At 43.3% G+C, this 26,343-nt stretch overlaps 1 protein-coding gene across 12 annotated transcripts in view; it reads left to right on the top strand.

Annotated features, from left to right (window-relative positions):
* BTBD9 (BTB domain containing 9) overlaps positions 1–26,343 on the top strand; it is a 449,433-nt gene that overhangs the window by 9,197 nt on the left and 413,893 nt on the right. Inside the window, exon 1 of one of the 12 annotated variants that reach the window (XM_089333970.1) lies at positions 5,099–11,736. The exons of the other annotated variants lie outside the window; for them this stretch is intronic. The gene's annotated coding sequence lies outside the window, so the exon portion shown is untranslated. Of the gene's footprint in view, positions 1–5,098; positions 11,737–26,343 lie in introns of those variants that run through there. 12 annotated transcript variants of the gene reach the window in all.

Genomic DNA, 26,343 nt, shown 5'->3' on the forward strand with positions numbered 1-26,343 from the left:
TTCTTCTGCCAAAATGTTTATTTTTTTAATCTACAGAATAAATAAGTTCTAGTAATGGTTTAATATGGTTATTCTAATTTGATTTATCCCTGGCATTTTGAGGGAGTCATTTTTTTGGTCCTATTTTAGTCATTCCTGAAAACGTACTTATTTTTAAAGATTTATTGCTTTTTCTCCAGAGCTCTTTCTTCTTCACCTTCTCTCTTGATCTCTCTCTCAACCCCCCCCCCCCCCCCCCCCGTCATCCTCTTCTCCTGGCCTGTCTGGCTTCCCCCACCCTACAATAAACCTTTCCTCTAACTCTGGTGTTTGATGTGTTTTGTGGTAGCCTTACATTGGTGTTGTGACTCGGATCCAGGATCTCCTGTCAACCTTGCTCTCCCCTTGGGGATTTGAGGTACTTTGGGATCCTGGACCCTGGCCAATTACAAAGCACACCCCTGGACCTTCTTCCACACTACCAAACGCTTCATGATCTCCATCCATACACTGGCCTTTCAAATTCCTGAGATAAGACAGGGTGGGCAGGGCATCCACTCAGTGCGACTTTCTATGGGTTCTACTCAACTTTGTCCCCGAAGTCCTGGTACCAGGTACTGTAGCTCCTATGGCCTTGTGCCTCTGTGGACTCTGTCCGAAAAAACAACACCAACAACAAATACCCAAAAAACAAACAATTTATTTTCTTATTTGAAAGAGTTAGAGAGAGAGGGAGAGACAAGGTGAGAGATCTTCCATCTGCTGGTTTATTCCCCAGATAGGGTTGGGCCAGGCCAAAGCCAGGAGCTTCATGTAGGTCTCTCATGTGGGTAGCAGAGGTCCAAACAACTGGATCATCTTCTGTTGCTTTTTCCCAGGCCATTAGTAGGGAGCTGAATTGGAAGTGGAGTAGCCAGGACACAAACTGGTGCCCATTTGGGATGCTGGTGTTGCAGCCGGTGGCTTTACCTGCTACGCCGCAATGCTAGCCCCCACATTCCTGGAAACAGAGACTCTATCTTTGTAAATAACAGTCAATTTCAGAGTAAATATTTCTATAGAATTATGTTCTGCAAAAGGAACAATTATTAAACCCTGTTTTAGGTATCTCTTGTTCTATAACTTTGTTTATGTCACAGTTTGTGTGGGTCAGGAGTCGGGAGCAGCTTAGCTTGATGGTTCTGGCTCAGAGCAGCTGATGAGCTGCAGTCAAGCATTGGACCAGTGCTGCAGCTGCGTGAAGGCTTGACTGGGCCTGGAGGATCTGCTTCCAGGTTGGTGCACTCAAATGACTGTCCAGAGGCCTCTGGTCTCTCCAGGACTGCAAGCTTTCACAGTGTCAGTTGGCGTCCTCAAGAGCAAGTCTTGCAAGAAGGAAATCATAGACCTTTTATGTCCAATTTTGAATATACATGCTGTCACTTCTGCTGTATTCCGTTTGGTGCAAGTGAGTCCCTAAGTCCAGTCGACACTCAGGGGAAGGCAGTTAGGCTATACCTTTTGGTGGTGGTTTGGGAGGATGAGATCAAATTATTTGTGGAGATATATTTTTTAAAAGATTTATTTATTTATTTATTTGAGAGGCAGAGTTCCAGACTGAGGCACAGAGAGAGAGGTCTGGAGAGGTCCTCCATCTGCTGTTTCACTCCCCAAATGGCCGCAATGTCTGGAGGTTGGCAGATCCGAAGGCAGAAGCCAGGAGCTTCTTCCTAGTCTCCCACATGGGTCCAGGAACCTTAATGCTCAGGCCATCTTTCACTGCTTTCCCAGGCCGTAAGCAGGGAGCTGGATTGGAAGTGGAGCAGCCAGGACCTGAATGAACTGGCACCCTTATGGGATGCCGGCACCGCAGGTGGATGCTTAACCTACTACACCATAGCGCCAGCCCCTGTAGACATATTTTTAGGCGATCAAAAATCCTTCTTCATCTGATGCCATTTCTTTAGCTGAAATAATTTGTGTTCCAGCCCATGTAATTTTTCTGTCTTGTGTATTGACGCTGTTTTTTGGAAATGCTCTGAAGAAAAGATAGTGGTTTTTTAAATTTAAAGGAAGTTTTCATAAATTACAGATTTATTTAGAGTCCTTGAAGTTTTTCATCTACCATATTATCTTTGGTACTAATGCAGCCAGAATACTTTCATTCTTGTCCTCTTTTATACATCTATTACATCTATATTTTTTTAAAGATTGATTTATTTATTTATTTGAAAGTCAGAGTTAACAGAGAGAAAGAGGCAGAGAGAGAGAGAGAGGTCTTCTATCCTCTGGTTCACTCCCCAGATGGCCACAGCTGTACCAATCTGAAGCCAGGAGCCTCTTCTGGGTCTCCCACGCTGGTGCAGGGGCTCAAGCACTTGGGCCATCTTCTACTGCTTTCCCAGGCCATAGCAGAGAGCTGGATCTGAAGAGGAGCAGCCAGGACTTGAACTGGCACCCATGTGAGATGCCAACCCTTCAGGCCAGGGCGTTAACTGGCTGTACCACAGCGGGGCCCCTATACATCTATTCTTATACAGTTCCATTCATACCTAGTAGTTTAAACAACAAATCTAGGGGCCGGTGCTGTGGCGCCCACATGGGAGACCCAGAAGAAGCTCCTGGCTCCTGGCTTTGGATCGGTGCAGCTCTGGCCGTTTTGGCCAATTGGGGAGTAAATTATCAATGGAAGACTCTCATTCTCTCTCTCTCTCTCTCTCTCTCTCTCTCTCTCTCTCTCTGCTTCTCCTCTCCTTGTGATTTAAATAAATCTTAAAAAAATCTAAAATAGAATAAAACATTTCTAGGCAAGATAATTCATCTTATTTACCTTCCAAACTTTAGAAGAAACGTGCTTACTCTGTCTTGGCACGCGTCTCACCTTTCATAGAGCACAGTGATGGTGATTTTGGATTGTATGGCTTAGATGAATCTGCTAATTTATATTAAAGTCCTTTGGGTACTTTACAGATTTCTCACCTTGTATGAGGTCCTAAGTATATCTATTGTATGCCAAAGTTCATTCTTCAGATAGTGTATATAGAACATGCTGGGGTTAGTTGAGGAAACTTTTCAGACTACATCACGGTTAGGGTTATATTCTGGCACTTTATGTCTTTAGACATTAACCAGATCTTAGCTTACCACTGTTACTGCCAACAAATGTCAATTATGTGCTGACTCTTTTAACTTTAGCCTAATTCTGCACATACAGAAAAATTGTAATAGTCCAAAAATTCTCATGCAACCTTCATCACATCCCCCAGGTGTTAATATGTTACTACATTCGTTGTGTCCTTTTTTCTCTCCCTTTTTTCCTCCTGAACTATTCAGTAGAAGGTTACAGCTACAGTGCCTAAACCATCAGTGTACATTTCCTAACAACAAGGATATTCTCTTCCTAATAACCTTATGATCATCAAATGCTGTTATCTGATCTACAGGCCTTATTTGTACTTCATCAGTTGTCCTGATTGGCTTATCCACAAAGACTTCTGGCAACAAAAAACCAACATAGAAAAACAAAACAAAGCATAAAACCAGCTGCCGGCATTGTGGTGCAGCAGGTTAATCTGCTAGGCAGCAGATTAAAGGAGCATCCCATGTGAGAGCACTGCTTGGCTTCCCAGCCAGCTCCCTGCTAATGTGCCTGGGAAAGCAGTGGAAGATGACTCAAGTACTTCACCCCCTCCTGCCCATGTGGAAGACCAAGCGGAATTCCAGACTGTTGGCTTCAGCCCGGCCCAACCCCGACCATTAGGGCCATTTGAGGAGTGAACTAGCAGATGGAAGATCTTTGACTTTGTAACTCTGCCTTTCAAATAAAATAAGTCTTAAAACCAAAAAAACAGCCATGAGGTGCATTCAGAAGTGTATTTGGTTGCCTTTTTGGGGGGATCTCCTTTAATCATCAATTTTGTCTCTACAACGCTGGCATTTTTGAAGCATCTAGGCCAGGTTTATTTATTTATTTATTTTTTGACAGGCAGAGTAGACAGTGAGAGAGAGAGACAGAGAGAAAGGTCTTCCTTTGCCGTTGGTTCACCCTCCAATGGCCGGCACACCGGGCTGATCCGATGGCAGGAGCCAGGTACTTCTCCTGGTCTCCCACGGGGTGCAGGGCCCAAGTACTTGGGCCATCCTCCACTGCACTCACTGGCCACAGCAGAGAGCTGGCCTCAACCGGGACAGAATCCGGCTCCCCGACCGGGACTAGAACTCGGTGTGCCGGCACCACAAGGTGGAGGATTAGCCTAGTGAGCTGCGGCGCTGGCCAAGGTTTATTTCTTTCCTTTTTTTTTAAATTAATTAATTAATTAATTTGAAAGTCAGTTACAGAGAGAGATCTTCCATTCTCTGGTTTACTCCTCAGATGGTTACAATGCCTGGGGCAGGGCCAGGCTGAGGCCAGGAGCCGGGAGCTTCTTCCAGGTCTTCCACGTGGGTAGCAGGGGCCCAAACACTTAGTTCATCTTGCTGCTTTTCCCAGGCCATTAGCGGGTGTTGGATTGGAAATGGAGCAGCTGGGGACTGTTCACCACACATATGGGATGCCAGCGCTTCTGGTGGCAGCTTTGCCTGCTGTGCCAAAATATCCTCCCCCCCCCCCCCTTTAAATAGAATGTTTAAACCTCATTTGAGGCTTGTCTGGTCATGATTAGATTCCACATTATGCATTTTTGGCAGGCATATAGTAGATGTGCTGTGTTTTCTCAGTGCTTCAAGCAGCAAATGATGTTGATTTGTGTCATTTTGGGGGATGTTACCTTTGATGTTAAGATGGGTTCCACTGATTTCTTCATATAAAAATACTATTTTATACTATTATGATTTTCCCTTTGTAAGTAATAACTATCTTTCAGGGAGATACTTTGAAACTATGTAGACCTCCTGTACCCCTCAAACTTGAACTCACTTGTTTTGGGATCCCTTGATGATTTTTTCTGAATCAGTTATTACTATGATTGTTACTAAATGAAGATTTTTTTTTCTAATTCCATCATTTCTTTTACATTTATTAGTTGGTTTTCCCCTAATCAAGTAATCGATTAATTAATCTCTCTCTCTGATCTCATCGATTCTTATATTGTTTAGTGGGTTGTAATTCTTTACAGTCAATCATGTTTTTTTTTTTTGTCCCAGATTTGATCAGTGGGAATGCTTTCAAGCTGCCTTCATGTCTGTCTGTCTTTTTTTTTTTTTGACAGGCATAGTGGACAATGAGAGAGAGAGAAAGGTCTTCCTTTTCCGTTGGTTCACCCCTCAATGGCCACTGCGGCCGGCGCACTGCGGCCGGCGCACTGTGCTGATCCGAAGCTAGGAGCCAGGTGCTTCCCCTGGTCTCCCATGGGGTGCAGGGACCAAGGACTTGGGGCATCCTCCACTGCACTCCCGGGCCATAGCAGAGAGCTGGCCTGGAAGAGGGGCAACCAGGACAGAATCCGGCGCCCCAACCGGGACTAGAACCTGGTGTGCTGGCGCCGCAGGCGGAGGATTAGCTTATTGAGCCATGGCGCTGGCCTAGTGTTTTTCTGATATGTTGTCATTGTTCTTTGATCACTTGTTTGTTTCCTGGTACATCAGGATAGTCCAGATTCTTCGGTGTTTCCCCTGTCCAATGGCCCCTGCATGATATTATGTTTTTAGAAACCAGATCTCCATGCAGGGTGTGCTCAAAGCTATTATGGTGTCATTGTTTCCATGCCTGCTTAGTAGACAGTTAACAGGGGCTGTGGGTTTCCTGTTCTTTTGCATATCTATTAAAAACTGTGAGTTCACACCAACACCTCCAATTCCAACCCTACGCTGTGGGGCATATTCATTCCATTTCCCTTTTCACATTTGCAATTCCTGTTAAATAAAAATTTAAAAGGCTATTCACTTGGACAGAACTCCTGCACTGGGCCTAGCAGACCAAACTGATATAGAATTTAATCACAGTAACTGAGCTTGGGTTGGTTGCACAGAGCCCTGTAGCCAATTACTAATTAAGCTGTAAACAATTAACTGGATTAGCTGTAGCCAGTTGACTGGTTGCTTGGCTAAAGTGTAGCCAGTTGAGTTATTTTCTCATGCCTCATTTCTGTGTTTTTCTGTAAATACTGTCATATCACATTGTTGTTTGGAGTTCTTAGAACCTGCCCTGGCTCTGGTACCTGCCCAATTCTTGAATCATTTTTGTTTCGCTTTGCCTTAACACTCTACCTAACTTTAATTGGTCTAAGGAATTCAACCTTTAATCTTCTTTCTTCAACAGTGAGAATCTTGCTCCCTTTATGAACAGTATTTACTTACTTGCATATTACATGCCTGGAAAGTAGTTCAAATTTGCTAATCTATACCTCTGTGAAAATGATATCCACCAACTGGAGTTAAGCATTTTCTTTTTACTGTTAGTTTGATGGCCTATGGTTCAAATACCGTGTTCAGAAGTTAATGGGGCAGGGCATTGTGGTGCAGCAGGGTTAGCTGTTGCTTGAGATTTTGACATCCCATATTGGAGTGCCAGTTGGAGTCCTACCTGTTCTGTTTCCAGTCTAGCTCCCTGTTAATGTGCCTGGGAAAAGCAGCAGATAATGGCTCAAGTGTCTTCTGACAGCCATGTGGGAGACCCAGATGGAGTTTCTGGCTTTGGCCTGGCCCAGATCTGGCTGTTGTGGTCATTTGGGGAGTGAACCAGTATATGGAAGGGATCTGTTTCTGTCTTTTTCAGTTATTCTACCTTTCAAATAAATAAATGCATATTTTTTTAAAAGTTAATGGGTTAGTTCTTTCCTGTGTGCGGTCCTGTTCCTTCAGTGTGATTATGTTATTCATCTGAAATACACTTTGGCTCATTTGATTTTGTTTGTGTATCATATTAGGCTCCCCTCCCTCCATTTTTGTTGATTTTATTTATTGTGAGTATATGAAACATGGTTCCAAAAGTTGGAAAGCTATTTTCAGAGAAGTATCCCTCCTATCTACCCTGTCCCTACACCTCCCCGCCATGTAATAGATATACATCTGTGAAAAAGCTATGACTGTGGTAAATGCTTCATGTAGGGGGTATGGAGTAGCATACTGAGTCATACAGATATGCAGATCTTCAGCTGTAGTAAATGAAAGCAAATTTTTCTAAAGTGGTTAAGCCAATCCAGTGTCTGTGTTGAGATTTTATATTGACAGCGTGAGTGTCATTCACATCAAGTCTGCTTAATTCTTTTGCTACATTTTCAGTACCTGGCTAATGTTAGAGATGAAAGGAAATTTAATGAAAGAATCCTGTCTGTAGAATCTCGACTACCTTTTTAAAAGAACCACTTTTTGAAGAAGTAATATGTGAACATGGTACACATTTAAAAATACAGTATGCAGTGGGAATTAAGTCTCTCATTCTTACCCCCCATAGTTATCCAGTGCCCTCTGTGGAAACAGCCAGTGTTATTGTTTCATTGACTTGCCAGGCTTGTTCTAGTATTGGGGGTGCAGGGGGAACAAAATAGGCCAAAATCTGCCTTTATGCAGCTTCCATTCTACTGAGGAAAATTAAAAATAATAGTTTCAGTATATATGGCGTATTTTAACATTGTTTTTTAAAATTGATTTATTTATTTGCAAGAGAGAGTTACAGAAAGAAGGAGGGAAGGAAGGAGACAGAGATCTTCTGGTTGCTGGTTCACTCCCCAAAATGGCCTCAATGGCCAGGGCTGGGCAGGGCTGGGCCAGGCTGAAGCCTGGAGCCAGGAACTTTCCTAGGCACATTAACAGGGAGCTGGATTGGAAGTGGAGCAGCCGGGACTAAAACTGGAGCCCATGTGGGATGCTAGTGCTGCATGCAAGGGCTTTACCCACTGTGCCACAGCACCGGTCCCTGTTTTGGTATTCTTAAAGGTTACCTACCGTATTTACCTACTGCATCTAGCCTTTTCTCCTATATTGGATGTTGTTCCATATCAGCGTAATAATGCCTACAGAGTACCATGCCATGGTTTTCTTAATACAAGCTTATCCCAAAATAAGCTGATTTGTATTATGAGAATTGAATTTTGCCTGTTTTATTTGACACCCTTCATTTACCTTATCAGCACCTTCCTTCATGAACACCACCATCACTAGGCCTTTCCTAGCCTGCATCAGAAAGCACTGCTGTGAGGCCGTCTTTGCTGTTGTGTGTGTGGTGGTTCATGAGACTTCTCAAGTACTGTCTGCTTTTCTGTAGTGTTAACGTTGTGTGCATTTGCGTCATTTTCATCAATTGCTGTCTTTTCTGTTATTTCTAAATTAAAAGTTTAATTACCTAAACATTAAAATATGTATACTTTGTTAACTATTGAATTAGTCCTGTACCATTTATTTCAGTAGTATTTAAATTCTTTTTATTTAAAGATTTATTTATTTTGAAAGTCAGAGAGAGGGAGAGACTGAGACTGAGAGAGATCCGCTATCTGCTGATTTACTCCCGAGGTGGCTGCTGCTGGGTCAGGCTGAAGCCAGAGGCCAGGAAATTCATCTGGGTCTCCCACATGGGTAGCAGGGGCCCAAGCACTTGCACCATCTTCTGCTGCTTTTCCCAGGCCATTAGCTGGATCGGAAGTGGAGCAGCTGGGACATGAACTGCTGCCCACATGATATGCCAGTGTTGCAGGTGGTGGCTTTACCTGCTGTGCCACATTGCTGGTCCCAGTAATTAAATTCTTTGATGTGGAGAAATCACCAAATCAGAATTTGGTGAATGTTAATTCTCCTAAGGCCAAATAACTGTGTCCCACCACCTCCCTGTTGTCAGCGTTTCTGCAGGGCCTTCTCTTCGTTGCTGCCTGCACTTACCAGTAACTGAGAAAATTATTCACTTTCTGTTTCAGGCTTGATTACAGCATGCTATGGTTTGAATAGGATATGGCTCCCAAACCTTATGATCATTTAATCTCTAAAGTCATAAATTAGTGGTACTTTGAGCATGGAAACGTAATCCAGTCATCGAGGTTAAGGAGTGGGTCTAGTGGGCAGTCCTTAGGTCTCTTGGGGCTTGTGCTTGGAAGGTAGTTCTCAAGAGAGGGTTGTTTATAAAAGCCTCAGCGTTGGGCCTGACCCTCTCGGCTTCCTTACTTGCCATTTGATTGTTCCTTTGCCATCCTTTGGCTTCACTGGATGGCTGCATAACAGAGCCTGCCCAGTCTTGCACTGTGAATCTTCAGGACTGTGATCCAGAATAAACAACTTTGCTTCATATGCAGCTTCTCTCAGGTATTTTAGTTGCCAAGATGAAAATCTGCCCAATACAGAGCTTATAGCCAGTAAGCAGAGTGGTGCTTACTGGGTCCTACTATTTTCTTTTTTTTAAAAGATTTATTTTATTTATTTGAAAGAGTTACAGAGAGAGGTAGAGACAGAGAGGTCTTCCATCCAGTGGTTGACTCCCCAGATGGCCGCAGTGGCCAGAGCTGTGCCCATCCGAAGCCAGTAGCATCTTCTGGGTCTCCCACGTGGTGCAGGGGCCCAAGGACTTGGGCCATCATCTAGCATCACAGCAGAGAGCTGGATCAGAAGAGGAGCAGCTGGTACTAGAACCGGTGCCCATATGAGATGCTGGCACTTCAGGCCTGGGTTTTAACCCGCTGTGCCACAACTTCCGGCTCCTATTATTTTCAACTTGTCCTCTGACAAAATAGTTGACTTCACCTAGGTTGAATTAGAGTTATCATGGGACTCCCTTGTGCTAAGAATTGACCTAAATTTAGGTAAAACTGGGGAGTGGATGACTATGCACTTTCGCTTTCACCCATGCAATCATATGTTGACTTCTTAATGGGCTATATTAGGTACCATGGGTACAAAGGAGAATAATTTATAGTCCCTGCCTGCAAAGAATTTGTAATGTAGTGGGAGAAGCAGATTTAAAGGTAGATGTTTGTAATGTAAAGTGGGAAGAGCCTTGATAGAATCCTCTCTCTCTAGAAGACAACTTGTTTAATACTTTTGAGGAGACAGCTTCCTGGTGAAGGTGACACCTCACTAAGCCTAAAGAATAAGACTTTACTTGTGTGGATATGAAGTGAGTATGTGTTTTAAACAGAAAGATGTGTAATGGTAAGTAACCATAAGTAGTTGAGTTTGCAGGAGCAGAAAGTGAGAGGCAGGACATCTCCTGGGAGGAGGCTGGCGTTGTGAGCAAAGGTCAGTTCAAGAAGGCCAGGTATGCTCTGCTAGTGAATTTGTGTACCAACATAATAATATGATCATTGGCAGCTACCACCTACTATATACAAGGAACTGTATTAAGTGCTTCATAGGTATTCTCTGACTGAATGCTCTGGCACACTCACAGGTGAAAAGACGGAGGTGCCGAGAAATTGAGTAACTTGCTGAGGGGCATTTCTATTGAGTGTAGACTGTGGATTCCAAAGTGCAGAGGTCTGCCTAATTCCAGAGCCTCTTACCTGGAGAATCATTAGAAGTAGGGAAGTTAAGTAGGGAAAAAAGCATGGTTCTGTGTTCATTTTGGATTATTTTGCAGGCAAAACAGAGATAGAACTACATATGATAAAATATGAGCAAGGAGGTCGATGGGAAGCTGCTGAAGTAGTCCAATAGGCACAGGAGTGATGAATTAGAAGAATATATAGGCCGGCGCCGCAGCTCACTAGGCTAATCCTCCGCCTGCAGCGCCATCACACCGGGTTCTAGTCCCGGTCGGAGCGCCGGATTCTGTCCCGGTTGCCCCTCTTCCAGGCCAGCTCTCTGCTGTGGCCCAGGAGTGCAGTGGAGGATGGCCCAAGTCCTTGGGCCCTGCACCCCATGGGAGACCAGGAGAAGCACCTGGCTCCTGCCTTCGGATCAGTGCGGTGTGCCGGCCATTGGAGGGTGAACCAACGGCAAAGGAAGACCTTTCTCTCTGTCTCTCTCTCTCTGTCCACTCCGCCTCTCAAAAAAAAAAAAAAAAAAAAAAAAAAAAAAAAAAAAGAAGAAGAAGAAGAAGAAGAGGAACATATAGGAGCTGATATCAGAAGATCGAATCAATTGATTACACATGATAGGGTTAGGGAAAAGAAGGAGTTGAGGGAAGCTTAGAGGTTTATAGCATGGACTACTGTGTGGTGGTACTACATACAGACACTGGAGGCAGATATATATTAAGAGAAGATTAGTTTGTTGGTGGTGGTTGATTTGAGGTGCCACTGGTGACATGTAGTAGAATCATACTTAGGCATATGAAAAGTCTAGGCTAGTGATAGTGATTTGGAAGTTATTAGGTGGCAGCTGAAACCAGGAGAAAAGATAAATAAACTCACCTGGAAGGTGTAACCCTGGAACACAACTTTTAAGGAGACAGTAGTGAGAGAAGAGACTGAGAGGTAAAAGGAGAGTGCTGAGGAGTGTCATGGACTGAGGGAGTGAAGAATTCCAAAAAGGGCATGTCCAGCAGTCTCACAGCTGCAGAGAGATTGAGGGAGGTACGGACAGAAGAGTGGCCCTTGGTGTTCCAGCAGATAGATAGTCACTGATGACTTTGGTGAGAGTGTCAGTGGAGTGCTGGGCTGATTGTGGAACTTGAATGGATTCGGGAGTGAATTGGAAGTTGGAAAGAGAAAGCCAGAACTGCGTAGAAGCTTATGAAAAGTTTGAATAAAAACTGGAAGAGGGATTGGAAAGTACGTGTGGAGCATAAGGTTGAACAGCTGGCTCTAAACTGCTTACTCTCAACGTTAGGGATGCTCAGTCTTCAAGTTGAAAGTCCTTGAAACTTGTATAGACTTATTTGTGAATATTGGAGTCAGGTGCTTCCTCTGCATCCTCCAGGTGAGTCCTATTCCCAGCTGCATATAATTTGCTCTTATTTATTGTGAATGCAATATACACATCAGAAAATCATCAGCAAAGTGTATCATCCTCAATTGTATCTTGGACTTCTCCTTCCGTCCACAAAAAAGTGATGGGAGAGATTGGTGGAGGAAACTCTTGAGAAGTAAAAGATAGTATAGAGTGACTATTAAATGTCAGGCACAATACTGTGTTCTTCATATATTATTTTATCTTTTTAAATTTTTTTATTTTTATTTTTTGACAGGCAGAGTGGACAGTGAGAGAGAGAGAGACAGAGAGAAAGGTCTTCCTTTGCCGTTGGTTCACCCTCCAATGGCTGCTGCAGCTGGTGCACTGCGGCCGGCGCCCCGCGCTGATCTGAAGGCAGGAGCCAGGTGCTTATCCTGGACTCCCATGCGGGTGCAGGGCCCAAGCACTTGGGCCATCCTCCACTGCACTCCCCGGCCATAGCAGAGAGCTGGCCTGGAAGAGGGGCAACCGGGACAGAATCTGGTGCCCCGACCAGGACTAGAACCTGGTGTGCTGGCGCTGCAGGTGGAGGATTAGCCTAGTGAGCCGCAGCACCGGCCAATATTATTTTATCTTGATAGCCAACCTGTGAAGCAGAGGGTTATGCCCATTTTCTTAAGACATTGATATCCTATCCTTATCTTTCCTTATCCCAGGTTTCACCACTGAATGGCCATGAGCTTGGACAAATCTCTCATATTTCTTGTCTGTAAAAAGCTCTGTTTATGATTCTTAAATTCTTCCCAGCTCTAGGTTCTAGGAAACTCTGCATATTTACTAATAATGTTCTAATTTAGGCATAAAAAAGGTTGTTCAGGGAATTTCCTCCTTCTCAGTGAATTAATAACTTAATAATAACACTGTCAGGTTGCCCAGACTAAATAATTTATTTTCCCATCACAAAGTGAGTGCCCATTATGTACGTGGCCTTAGAAGGCTGCTGTAAGATAAATCAAGTAAATAGGTTTTGGTGACAGGCTCTCTATCAATTGTTACTGGCCCTGGCACATGGGCAAATAGCTACCAGCAAGATTGTGTGATAATTTTAAAGTGTGTTATAGGTTAAGTGCTAAGTATTTTTATTAATTTCGAAAGTACTTTGGCATGTGGCCTTTAAAAATTACATTATTATATTACCATAAATCTTGATTAAGGCAACAAAACATATTTACTGTGGCCAACTTCACAGCTGGGGTGAAATATTTTATAGCATATATAATGAGCCACTAGATGATGGTGATTCTCAGTTCACTTCTGAAAAATGAGAGTTGGGAAATGAATTAGAAGCTTTAAACGACTATTTAATTGTGAAAATTAATTTCAAGGAATAGTGTCATGTGCCCAGTGAGTTCTTAATAATTGAGAAGAAAGAAAAAAGGGAAATTATTAGGCTTTCAATCCTCTTTCCTTTGGAAAAAAGTTAGAATAAAAACACAAGTATAATGCTGAATATGACTTTAGAAACATGCTGTACAACACTAGGTAAAAAGAAACAGAATTAGCAAATGTTAGGCATTTAAAAATTAATATTCTCCCATGCTGTTGATGTAATACAGCTGCACTAATCCTGGAAAGCAAAGGTTCTCATTGCCTGTGGTATCTACTTCCTTGGGCACTATGAAAATTTATGCAGGTATTTTTGTCGTCTTCTTTTTTTTTCTTTAAAGATTTATTTATTTATTTGAAAGGCAGAGTTACAGAGAGGTTGGTCGGTCGGTTGGTTGGTCGGTCGGTTGGTTGGTCGGTCGGTTGGTTGGTCGGTTGGTTGGTCGGTCGGTCGGTCTTCCATCCTCTGGTTCATCTCCAATTTGCCACAATGTCCGGCACTGTACCGACCTGAAGCCAGGAGTCAGGAGCTTCTTCTAGGTCTCCCACATGGGTGTGGGGGCCCAAGGACTTGGGCCATCCTCTACTGCTTTCCCAAGCCATAGCGGAGAGCTGGACTGAAAGTGGAGCAGCTGTGACTCAAACCAGCTCCCATATGGGATGCTGGCAGTGCAGGCGGTGGCTTTACCTGCTACACCACAGTGTCAGCCCCGGTAATTTTGTCTTCTAATAGTATTTTTGAGATACATGCTATTTTATTATAAATTACCTTCCTTTGATTTTTCCCAAATAGTTAGTGGATTTTAAAAAAAGTGTGTAGTAGGTTACATATCTTGGAATTTTATCTCAGAATAGTGACAAAATATTGTAAAATGGGCACTGGACCTGATAGGATTATGGCTATTATATTAGTTTTCTGTTAATATGTAACAAAATACTACAAACATACAGCTTAAGACAACATGGAGTTATTTTTTAAAATATTTATATAATTTATTTGAAGGAGAGTTACAGAGAGAGGCAGAGAGAGGTCTTCCATCCTCTGTTTCACTCCCCAAATGACCGCAATGGCCAGAGCTGAACCAATCTGAAGCCAGAAGCTAGAAGTTTCTTCTGGGTCTCCCACATGGGTGCAGGAGCTCAAGGCTTTGGGCCACTTTCTACTGCTTTCCCAGGCAATGACAGAGAGCCGGATCGGAAGTAGAGCAGCCGGGACTTGAACCGGTGCCCATATGGGGATGCTGGCACTGTAAGCTGGGGCTCTAACCCGCTGCGCCACAGCGTCAGCCCCAACATATAGTGATTATCTCCCAGTTTCTCTAGGCTAAATGCCCAGGAACGGCCCAGCTGGCTTTTGTATTCATGGGCCACACTATGCTCTAATTGAAGTGTTGGCAGGGCTGTGATTTCATGTAGGGATTGGGGTCTTTTGTCACACTAGCTGGTTATTGGCAGAATTTGATTTCTTGTGACATATGCCTGAGACCCCTGTTTTCTTGCTTCATTTAGGAGTCACTGTCAGCCCCTAGAAGCTGACCTCTGCTTCTAGTCATGTGGCAACCTCATGACACTTTCTTCAAAGCCAGCAGGAGACTTTGTACAGTTAGCTATGAGAGTACCTGGAGTGACTGTCCCATCTTGGCTCTAGGTTTTGCCCACCCTCAGGGGAGGTGATCATACAGGCACTGCATATAGGGGTTGAGAATCTTGGGGGCCTCTTAGGTTTCTTGCCTACTACAATCACTGTTGTCAGATCTTCATACTCGTAGCTCTGTTAGCTGTCAGTAGAATTTCAGTATTTGAAAAAAAGGACTAGGCTGGCGCCGCGGCTCACTAGGCTAATCCTCCGCCTAGCGGCGCCAGCACACCAGGTTCTAGTCCTGATCGGGGCGCTGGATTCTGTCCCGGTTGCCCCTCTTCCAAGCCAGCCCTCTGCTGTGGCCAGGGAGTGCAGTGGAGGATGGCCCAAGTGCTTGGGCCCTGCACCCCATGGGAGACCAGGAAAAGCACCTGGCTCCTGGCTCCTGCCATCGGATCAGCGTGGTGCGCCGGCCGCAGCACGCCGGCCGCGGCGGCCATTGGAGGGTGAACCAACGGCAAAGGAAGACCTTTCTCTCTGTCTCTCTCTCTCACTGTCCACTCTGCCTGTCAAAAAAAAAAAAAAAAAAAAAAAGAAAAAAAAAAAAGAAAAAAAGGACTGCAGTAGCTACTTTGAGTGTTTCCACTGGTTTAGACTACCTACTGTATTTGAGGTACTTTCCTAAGCACCAAGCTACTAGTGGTAAGTTCAATGAAGAAGATCATATGACTAGAGGAAGTGAGATGGGGCTGGATATTCTTTATTTTTTTTTTTTTAAATAAGACATTTATTTTTTGACAGGCAGAGTTAGACAGTGAGAAAGAGACAGAGAAAGGTCTTCCTTTTCCATTGGCTCACCCCCCCCCCCCAATGGCCGCTATGGGCCAGCGCGCTGTGCCGATCTGAAGCCAGGAGCCAGGTGCTTCCTCCTGGGCTCCCATGCGGGTGCAGGGCCCAAACACTTGGCCCACCTTCCACTGCACTCTCGTGCCACAGCAGAGAGCTGGACTGGAAGAGGAGCAACCAGGATAGAATCCGGCGCCCCGACTGGGACTAGAACCCATGGTGCCAGCGCCGCAGGCGGAGGATCAGACTAATGAGCTGCGGCGCCGGCCAAGACTTATTTATTTGAAAGGCAGAGTTAGAGGTTTTCCATCCGCTCATTCACTCCCCAAATGGCCGCAATGGCTAGAGCTGGGCTGATCCGAAGCCAGGAGCCAGGAGCTTCCTTAGGGTCCCTCAAGTGAGTACAGAGGCCCAAGTACTTGGGCTGTTCTCCACTGCTTTCCCAGGTACATTATCAGGGAGCTGGATTGGAAGTGGAGTTGCCAGTACCTGAACTGACGCCCATCTGGGATGCCAGCACTGCAGACAGTGGCTTAATGTGCTATGCCACAGTGCCAGCCCTTGGGTGTTCTTTTATGTAGGTTGTTTTCTGTTGCTGTAACAAAATGCCTGAGGCTTGGTAGTTTATGAAGGAAAGGAGTTCATTTGGGCATGCAGTTCTGTAGGCAGGGAGGTCGGAGAGCATAGTGCCAGCATTTACTGGGTTTCTGATGGAGGACCTCACATGTGATGATGTGGTTGAAAAGCAGAAGGACCAGTGGTCATGTGTGGGACAGATGAGAACAGGGGATGAGTTCACTTTACAGTGACTTGCTCTGGGGAGAATGAACCCACTCCTTGAAGGAAGGCATTACTCCTTCTTCACAACCTAACTGATCCCCTCTTCAGGTCCCACTGCCTCTCCACTCTTTTACATTGGGAATCAAAACCAGCATGAGTTTCAGAGGGGACAAGCCATATTCAGGCCATAGCAGGTGGCTAGTGGGGCAGATATCTGACTAGTGAGTAACCAGCAATCAGGAACTTTGGAAACAGGACATTCCAATAGAACTTGTGTGGGAAGTGTCCATCCTGAAGGCCATATAAAGCCATATAAGGCCTGCAACATTATTTGGTCTGGCCCTCTCCAGGCAACTGCAGGTAGGACTTGAAATTCAATACATCTATAGCAGGCTGTTATCTGAGTTGGTAATTTTGTATGGCTCGCAATTGATGTTATAAATATCCAGATGGCCTTTGGCAGTAAAAAGGTTCCTCACCCGTGCAGTAGAGGAAAGGTAATTATAAGGACCCTTAGTCAGGAATAAGCTTTGACTGTGTTTCAGGAACAGTGAGGCCCGTGTGACTGGAGCAGAGTGTGTGAGAAGAGGGGCAGGCGATGAGATCAGGCAGGTGATTGGATGTCAGCTCTGGTAGAGCCCCACAGGCCTTGGTAAAGAATATGATTTTTATTCAAAGTGAGATAGGAAGGCATTGTGGTGACTGATGTGGCTGACATTTTAAGCAATGGTGTGACTGATCTAATTGACATTTTCAAAAGATTTGTGTGGAGAAATGGCCTATAAAGATGGGAAATGTATAAATAGAAGGAGGTGAAGTCTATGAAGGGAAAGAAGTCTTATGAGTGCAGAGGACAAAGGCTCCAGGCTAGCCTGGGGCGAGGAAGGCCCCTGAGTTCTACCTGGAGGATGGAAGCTTGAAAGAGGAAGGATGGACCCTGTGGCACAGGAGACCTGTCCAGTGTAGAGAACTTGAGGAGAAATGACTGGAGCTGTAGGTGCCAGATTCTGCAGGCCTTGAAGGCCCAGTTAAATATTTACCCTGTGCCTTTCTGTTAAGAGCCTTGTGAGGCCACTGAGGGTTTTAAATAGGGGTGGAAGTCAGGGAGGAAATTTGACACATTCATTCTGGCTGCTGTGTGGATGATGGTTTGGAGGGAGTTCAGAGTGGAAGCCGGGAGCTAAGTTAGGAGCTGTGTGGTGATCCTAGGGAGAGGTGAAGGGTTCAGAGTGCAGAACGTACACTACTAGCATGTAATGGAGCTGTCACAAAGAGGCAAATCAATTTGAGATCTGTTTTAGAATTCCAGATCCCAAAGACTCGCTTGTGTATTACTTGGGGAGTGAGAGGGAAGGCAGGTGTCACTGTAGCTTCACAGGGAGCCAGGGAACACTGCTGGAGGACTAGCTTTTTTAAGTGGAGAGAGGAGCAGAGAGCAGGTAAGATGGAGTGCTTCCATTCTTATTGATGACTGCACTGGATGGGTGCTTTTAGGTCTGTTTTCCAGTTACCATATTGATGGACATTTAATAACCTCAGATATTCTTAGGAACACAATTGCTGGACTATAGGATGTATATATGTAGAATTTTGGTAGTTTCTGCTGAAATGATGTCCAAAAAGCTGAGCTTTTGAAAAATGAGAACAATATATGAAGACATTGTTTCTTTCTTATATAATTTAATTGTGGAGTTGTAGAACTTGAAGCACAATAGAATATAGCCCGACCTCCCCGCTCCTCTTTCAAAGTAGAACCTGAGTCTCGGGGACTTGAATGATTTGCCAGCTCTTACCCCAGCAGAAGCATGAGTAGTTCTTGGTTTCTGAACATTGCTTCCTTAAAGGCATTTCAATGTAGACACATTTTATCTCCCAAGGTTCTGCCACAGTGTTTATCTGTCTCCTTCTCTTCTCTGTGGTTACTCGAAACAAATCTCCTTTTCAGTCTCACATTTTCCGTTAGTGTCACCAAGCATCCTGTCCTTGCCATGTTTTCTGCATGGAAGATCCTTCATCTATTGCCCTTAAAAAGCTGCCTTCTTTCATTATTTAAACTTTAGTTATCCACATGGTATATGGGTTACTTTAGAATCACCCCTGGGCATGGCAAAGAGAACATTTTTTTTAATTAATTTTTTTAATTAATTTTTTTTAATTTTTTAATTTTTTGACAGGCAGAGTGGACAGTGAGAGAGAGAGACAGAAAGGTCTTCCTTTGCCGTTGGTTCACCCTCCAATGGCCGCCATGGCCGGCACGCTGCGGCCGGCGCACCACGCTGATACGATGGCAGGAGCCAGGAGCCAGGTGCTTTTCCTGGTCTCCCATGGGGTGCAGGGCCCAAGCACCTGGGCCATCCTCCGCTGCACTCCCTGGCCACAGCAGAGAGCTGGCCTGGAAGAGGGGCAACCGGGACAGAATCCGGCGCCCCAACCGGGACTAGAACCCAGTGTGCCGGCGCCGCTACGCGGAGGATTAGCCTAATGAGCCGTGGCGCCGGACGAAAGAGAACATTTTATGAATCTGGTTTTGTCATAGCAGCTGATTGTACCTTGTTTGTCAGGGTATAAAATATAAAAACTTTTTTTTATTTAGTAAATATAAATTTCCAAAGTACAGTTTATGGATTACAATGGCTTCCCCAACCCCATAATTTCCCTCCCACTCGCACCCCTCCCATCTCCCGCTCCCTCTCCCATTCCATTCACATCAAGATTCATTTTCAATTATCTTTATATACAGAAGAGCGATTTAGTATATATTAAGTAAAGATTTCATCAATTTGCACCTGCACAGAAATACAAAGTGTAAAATACTGTTTCAGTACTAGTTATAGCATTACTTCACATTAGACAACACATTAAGGACAGATCCCACATGAGAAGTAAGTACACAGTGACTCCTGTTGTTGACTTAACAATTTGACACTCTTGTTTATGGCGTCAGTAATCTCCCTAGGCTCTAATCATGAGTTGGCAAGGCTCTGGAAGCCTTTTGAGTTTGCCGACTTCGATCTTATTCCGACAGGGTCATAGTCAAAGTGGAAGTTCTCTCCTCCCTTCAGAGAAAGGTACCTCCTTCTTTGATGGCCCCATTCTTTCCACTGGGATCTCACTCGCAGAGATCTTTCATTTAGGTATTCTTTTTTTTTTCCCCCAGAGTGTCTTGGCTTTCCACGCCTAAAGTACTCTCATGGGCTTTTTAGCCAGATCCGAATGCCTTAAGGGCTGATTCTGAGGCCAGAGTGCTGTTTAGGACATCTGCCATTCTATGAGTCTGCTGTGTATCCCGCTTCCCATGATGGATCGTTCTCTCCCTTTTTGATTCTATCAGTTAGTTTTAGCAGACCTTAGTCTTGTTTGTGTGATCCCTTTGACTCTTAGACCTATCAGTGTGATCAATTGTGAATTTAAATTGATCACTTGGACTAGTGAGATGGCATTGGTACATGCCACCTTGATGGGATTGTAATACTTTATCCATTTTAGTATTTTTTTTTGTTTTGTTCTAGTACTATTGGTTGAACTCTGTAATTAACACACAATTATTCTTAGGTGTTTAAATTTTAACTGAAAAGTGATCCCTGTTAAATATAAGAGTGGGAATAAGAGAGGGAGGAGATGTACAATTTGGGACATGCTCAATTGGACTTGCCCCAAATGGTAGAGTTAGAAACGTGCCAGGTGATTCCAATACAAAAACTTTTTTTTTTTATAAACTTTGGAAAAGAAATAGACTACAGGTGTTTATTACAGTATTTTTGCTTATTTTACATTCATAAAATATTGTTATGCTGTTTTAATGAAATGAAATTCAGCTTTTAAAAAAAGTAACCATTGTTTTTCTCTTAGAATTGACCTTAGGAAGTGTTCTGTTTACAGAGTATAAAGAGGTTCTATTCTTCTTGTGGCAATATATTTATATTCCTACAGTTCCTGTATCATAGTCTTTTTTTTTAAGATTTATTTTTTATTTATTTTAAAGGCAGAATTAGAGGAGAGACAAAGAGAGAGAATCTTCCATCCATTGGTTCACTCCCCAAATGGCTGCAATGGCCAAGACTGGGCCAGGTCCAAGCCAGGAACCAGGAGCTTCCTTCAGGTCTCCCATGTGGGTGGAGGGGCCCAAGCACTTGGGGCAACTTCCACTTTCTTCCCAGGTACGTTGACAGGGAGCTAGATTGGAAGTGGAGCAGCCACTTATTGAACTGGTGCCCATATGGATTACCAGCATCACAGGTGGAGGCTTAACCTGCCACATCACAACACTGGCCCCCATAGTATTTTTTTAAAAAATTGATCCTTGTGTCTTTTGTTGGCTATGAGAAATTGTGTTAGTGACATCCTAAGTTTGTGTTCTAGCTGAGTTGGTCACATTATCAAGATTGTGGCTTTAGGTAAAGAATCAGGTGATGCAATTCTAAGGGACAAAGATCATCCTTGATGCATATTTTGATCATGATAAAAGAGATTTGACAAACATAAATTTAATAGAACATTAGAATTAAATTTGGCCCATGAATGTTGTTCAAAACTGGGAATAGCAGTCTAATCATAAGCTTATCAATTATTCAGTAGTGTCTTGGGAGGTATTAGTATGCAGAATATAGAAGACCATCGACTAGCCTTTGGATTTTTTTTTTTTATAAAGCAGAAGGGAAAAAATGCTTTCTTTTTTAAATGATGCAAGTGAAGTATATATGTGTATCAGGAGAGAGTGAAAGGCTACATATGAAGTTACTTCAGAAAGCTTGTGGAAAGATAGTTAAAAGATGTTTAAGGGCTGGTATTTGGTTCAGGTGCTGCTTGGGATGCTTAGCACCTATGTGGGATGCTGGTGCTGTAGGCAGAAGCTTAACAGGCTACACCACAGCACCAGCCCCAACTTATGTCTTTTGGACTTGGAAAAGATGTCTTGGTCAACTCAGTAGCCTCTTAACTGAATTAACCAGTGGTTTTAATTTTGAGCACTAATTACTGAACTGCCTGGAATTAGTTATGTCTGAGGTTTTTTTAATCACAGTAGAGTATTTGTTGGGGTTAGAAGATAGAGTGCTTATAGAACTGAAGGGGAAGGGCTGGTGTTGTGGTGTAGTGAGCTAAGCCTCCACCTGTGGTGGCAGCATCCCATATGGGCACTGGTTCAAGTCCCGACTGCACTTCTTCTGATCCAGCTTCCTGCTATGGCCGGGAAAGCAGTAGATGATGGCCCAAGTCCTTGGGCCCCTGCACCTGTGTGGGTGACCCAGAAGAGGCTCCTGGCTCCTGGCTTTGGATTGGCTCAGTTCTGGCCATTGCAGCCATCTGGGAATTAACCAATGGATGGAAGACCTTTCTTTCTGTCTATCCCTCTCTCTGTAACTCTACCTCTCAAATAAATAAATAAATAAGTAAATCTTAAAAAAAAATCTTAAGGGACAGAGATTATATGGGTTGGAAAAAAAACCAAAAAGTAGTATAATTCGTGAACATTTTCTTTGGATTATATTCTAGGGTGACACAAATAAACTTACAAATCAAGATTTTAGGTTGGACTGATTTCTTCTTTTTTAATATTTATTTATTTATTTGAAAGGCAGAGTTACAAGGAGAGGAGAGGCAGAATCTTCTATCTGCTGGTTCACTCCCCAAATGGCCAGAGCTCTGCCAATCTGAGGCTGGGAGGCAGAAGCTGCTTCCAGGTCTCCCAGGTGGGTACAGGGGCCCAAGCACTTGGGCCATCCTCCAGTGTTTTCCCAGGCACATCAGCAAGGAGCAGATCAGAAGTAGAGCAGTCGGGACTCAAAAAAGTGCCCTTATGGGTCCCTGGACTAATTTCTTAAGTTTTCTCATAGTTTCACAGAAAATAGCCAGGATACTAGGGTTTAACAAACTGCAATCCAGGTATGCACAGTAAAAGTGGGTTGGCATTTGGCTAGCAGTTAAGATGCTAAATAGGATGCCTGTGTTGAGGTGCTGGAGTGGCAATGCCTGGGTTGAGGCAGCGATGATGGCTCAAGTGATTGACTTCTGCTGCCACCTGGGAAATCTGAAGTGTGATACCTTTGCTACCATTTGGGGCTGGAGCCAGTGGATGGATACTTTGTGCAAGTCTGTTCCTCAAATAAACATTTTTTAAAAAGTATGCACCATAGAACATTTTTATAACAGTCTACAAATGAAAAGCCAATTTCCTTTACACACAGTAATGCAAATGTTCACAGTAGCTTTGCTACAAAGAAATTAAATTGCTATAATTGATGATTCTACTGCTTTAATGGGAGTTCATGCTATAATAACCTTTATTAATTAGGAAAATATCATATAATTTAAATCTGAGCAAGAATATTATAGACCTGTAAATTGTCACTGAAGAAATTAAACAGAAATGACTTCTCCTGTGTTTTCAAATATTATTACAACTCATAACCTCTGCACTCAGTGATTTTTTCATTGTTTTTTTGGCTTTAGGTTCATATATCTTGGTGCCCTCAGTGTGTAGTGATGAAGTTTTCAATGGACTGGAGACCAATAAGGCTGCGAGTCCGAAAGAGCATAGTTATGTAATCTCTGAGCTGTTTAAGCAGTTTCTACTTTTTGGAGTTGCAGTGTGTGACTGGTCATTTCCCAAACTCATCCCATCTTAGGGAGCATTACCTCATAGGCAGTCATGTCATGGAGCAGATGAGAACTGAGACACTATCAGGGGTGCGGAAAGTCTGGCCCTTGGATTGTATAAAGCCTGGGAAGTCATTTGATCTGGGATGCCAAGGCAACCACAGGCAGTAAATTTATAGTAGGCTAATTTTTAAAAGTTGCTAATTGTGTATGGCCTGTGAATGATGTTATAAATACCCAAATTGCCCTTGGCAGAAGAAAGGTTCCCCACCCCTGGTAGGCCAGTATTGGTGGATGGATGAGATAAGTCTTGGGGGAACTTGACAACTTGGAAAGTTTTTGTGCCTGATCTATTTCTGATGCATAAGTTAAAAAAAGAGACTGTAGGGAAGAAAGAGGAAAGAAGCTCCAGGATTTGGGGGCATTTTAAATATTATGTAATGATTTTCATTTGAGTCACGTGATATTTATTTCATTCAAGTTTGTCTGATTTGAATATTCTACACGTATTTAGGAAAAAAATTTTAAAGGAATTAATACATTATATTCTCAGAATCACAGCAAATGCATAATTACTACAACACAATTCTCATAAATTCTCATACTAATGTGAATTAATACAAAGAGAACAGATTCAATGTAGTTCATAGATATAATTCTCAGAATATAATGATACTTCCTTCCCCCCTTCTTCCTTCCATATCTTTATTTCAGGTTGTTTTAATTGAAATTGCACCCAGAGAGAAGGTTTGAATTGAATAGAAAATTAAAATGATAGTACAGATTATAAATTGGTCCTTTTTTTTTTTTTTTTGCCTTAGGAGTCTAATATTTTGTGAATGAATAATAAAAGGAGTAGCTTCTCCCAGTCACCATAGAATTTGTTATCATTGCCAAAGTAAGCTTGGAGCATGCACTAGTTTTGGAGAACATTTCTCAAAAGATGGCACAAGGCCACTGGTGGATTCTGAATACAAAATATTGGCAAGTACCAGACAATTTCATGGTCATTCATTTATTTACATACTTTGGCAACTTACTGAAGCATTAAGAGTTTACAGTGGGGGCTGGTGCTGTGGCACAGCAGGTTAAGTCACCACCTGCAATTCTGGCATCCCAGATGGGCACTGGTTCCAATCCCATCTGCTCCACTTCCCATCCAGCTCCCCTCTATGGGCCTGGGAAAGCAGTGGAGATGGCCCAAGTGCTTGGGCTCCTGCACGCATGTGGGAGACTTGGAAGAAACTTCTGGCTCTTGGAATTGGCCTGGCCCAGCCCTGGTGGTTGAGGCCATTTGGAGTGTGAACCACTTGATGGAAGATCTATCTCTGTAACTTTGACATTCAAATAAATAAAGCTTAAAAAGTTTGCAAAATGTAGCATTCATAAGCCCACATTAGCATAATATTAGTTTATAAGGGATTCTGATTTAGTACTCTTAAGAAATCTGGCTACTGTGCAATATGTAGCACCATTGCAAATCTTCTATCCCACACACGAATATGAGTACATTATAGTTATTTAATGTTTTAGAAAAAAAACATATTATCAATATAAATTGAGTTGGGCATTTAAGGTGTTACTCTTTTCTTTTTCATTATAAAGTATGGTTTAGCCTTATCATTTAAATTTGGTATAGGTTGACTAGTTAACCTTGTAGTGTATATTGATAAATATTTGTAATAACAGTGTTCTGGGGACACACTGTGGTGTAGAAGGCTAGGCCTCCATCTGCAGTGCTAGCATTCCATATGGGCACTGGTTTGAGTCCTGGCTGCTCCACTCCCAATACAGCTTCCTGCTAGTGTGCCTGAGAAAGCAATGGAAGATCACCTAGGACTTGGGCCCCTGTACCCATGTAGGAGACCCAGAGGAGGCTCCTGGCTCCTGGCTTTGGCCTGGCCCAGCTCTTGCTGTTGTGGCCATTTGGGGAATGAACCAGCAGATGGAAGATCTCTTTTTCCCCTTTTCTCTCTCCAACCCCCTCCTCTCTCTCTCCTCAACCTCTCCCTTTCAAATACATAAATATATATTTAAAAAAAAAAAACCACTATTCTGGTTCTGTAATTTTTTTTTTTTTTTTTGACAGGCAGAGTGGACAGTGAGAGAGAGAGACAGAGAGAAAGGTCTTTCTTTTTTGCCGTTGGTTCACCCTCCAACCAGACTTTGAGTTACTTCATTTAGCATGGTTGAACTTTATTTTTACTTTTTTTTAAAGATTTATTTATTTATTTGAAAGAGAGAAAGGTTTTCCATCCACTGGTTCACTCCCCAATTGGCTGTAACAGCCGGAGCTGCGCCGATCCGAAGTCAGGAGCCAGGAGCATCTTCTGGGTCTCCCACATGGGTGCAGGCGCCATCTTCTTGGGCCATCTTCTACTGCTTTTCCAGGCTGTAGCAGAGAGCTGGATCAAAAGTGGAGCAGCTGGGACTCAAACCAGTGCCCATATGGGATGCTGGGGCTTCAGGCCAGGGCGTTAACCTGCTGCGCCACAGCGCTGACCCTGGTTGAACTTTAAATTGCAGTTTGAATATGAATTATTCTCCCCATTTTAGTATAGCAGATGACTACTTGGCTGATTTGAAAAATGGTGCTTCATTCTGACCACCTGAAGCCTGTTTACCTGGTTTGAATGAGAATGTTGAAGTTTGAGAAATCAGGAGCTAGTTGGCAGGTCAGGCAGTCATGAATCATGGCTGTTTTCTTCCATGCCTCTATAGCCATATCTCTTATAAGTTTAGGACTTTGACAGAACCTGGTTTGAATCTGCTGTTTATTGGCTGTGACCTTGGGCAAGTTAGCTGATCTTGTCTGTGTTTCAATTTTCTACCCGTAAAATGGGAATTTAAAAAGTTTATAATTCAGTTCTGTGTATTAAATAAGATGATGTGTATAAAGTGGTTAGGACTATGCTAGCTTGTAGTAAGTCCTCAATAAATAGTAACCGTTATTAGTAGGTGAGAAATATTTTCCTTGCCTTCTATGGTTTGAATATGGTTTAGTACCTGAACTCATGCAATCTGGTTCCCAAATTTTCATGACCTTTGTACCAAGAGTATGGAAACTTAATCTAGTTAAGGGATTTGGAGGCAGGGCATTTGGGAAGTGATTATATTGGATTGAGTCCTGGCAGCTTTACAAAGAAAGAGACAGACATGTGCATTTCCTGTCCTTCTCCATGGAATGCCCTGTGTCACCACAGGACTCTGCTAAGCAGGAGCACTAACATCAGAGGCTTAACAGTGGGGTCTGCTGCATCTTGGATTGTGAGCTGAGCGAGGGCAGGCATTTGGCATAGCGATTAAGATGCTATTTTGTATGCCTGCATCCTATTTCTGAGTGCCTGGGTTTGAGTTCTGGCTGTACTACCAATTCCAGCTTATTGCTAATGCTTACCCTGGAAGGCAGCAGCAGGTGCTCAAGTACTTGGGTGCCTGTCACCCAGGTG

Source organism: Oryctolagus cuniculus, chromosome 5, assembly GCF_051225735.1.
Source record: "Oryctolagus cuniculus isolate XC-2025 breed Fujian yellow rabbit chromosome 5, ASM5122573v1, whole genome shotgun sequence".
Lineage (NCBI taxonomy): Eukaryota > Metazoa > Chordata > Mammalia > Lagomorpha > Leporidae > Oryctolagus > Oryctolagus cuniculus.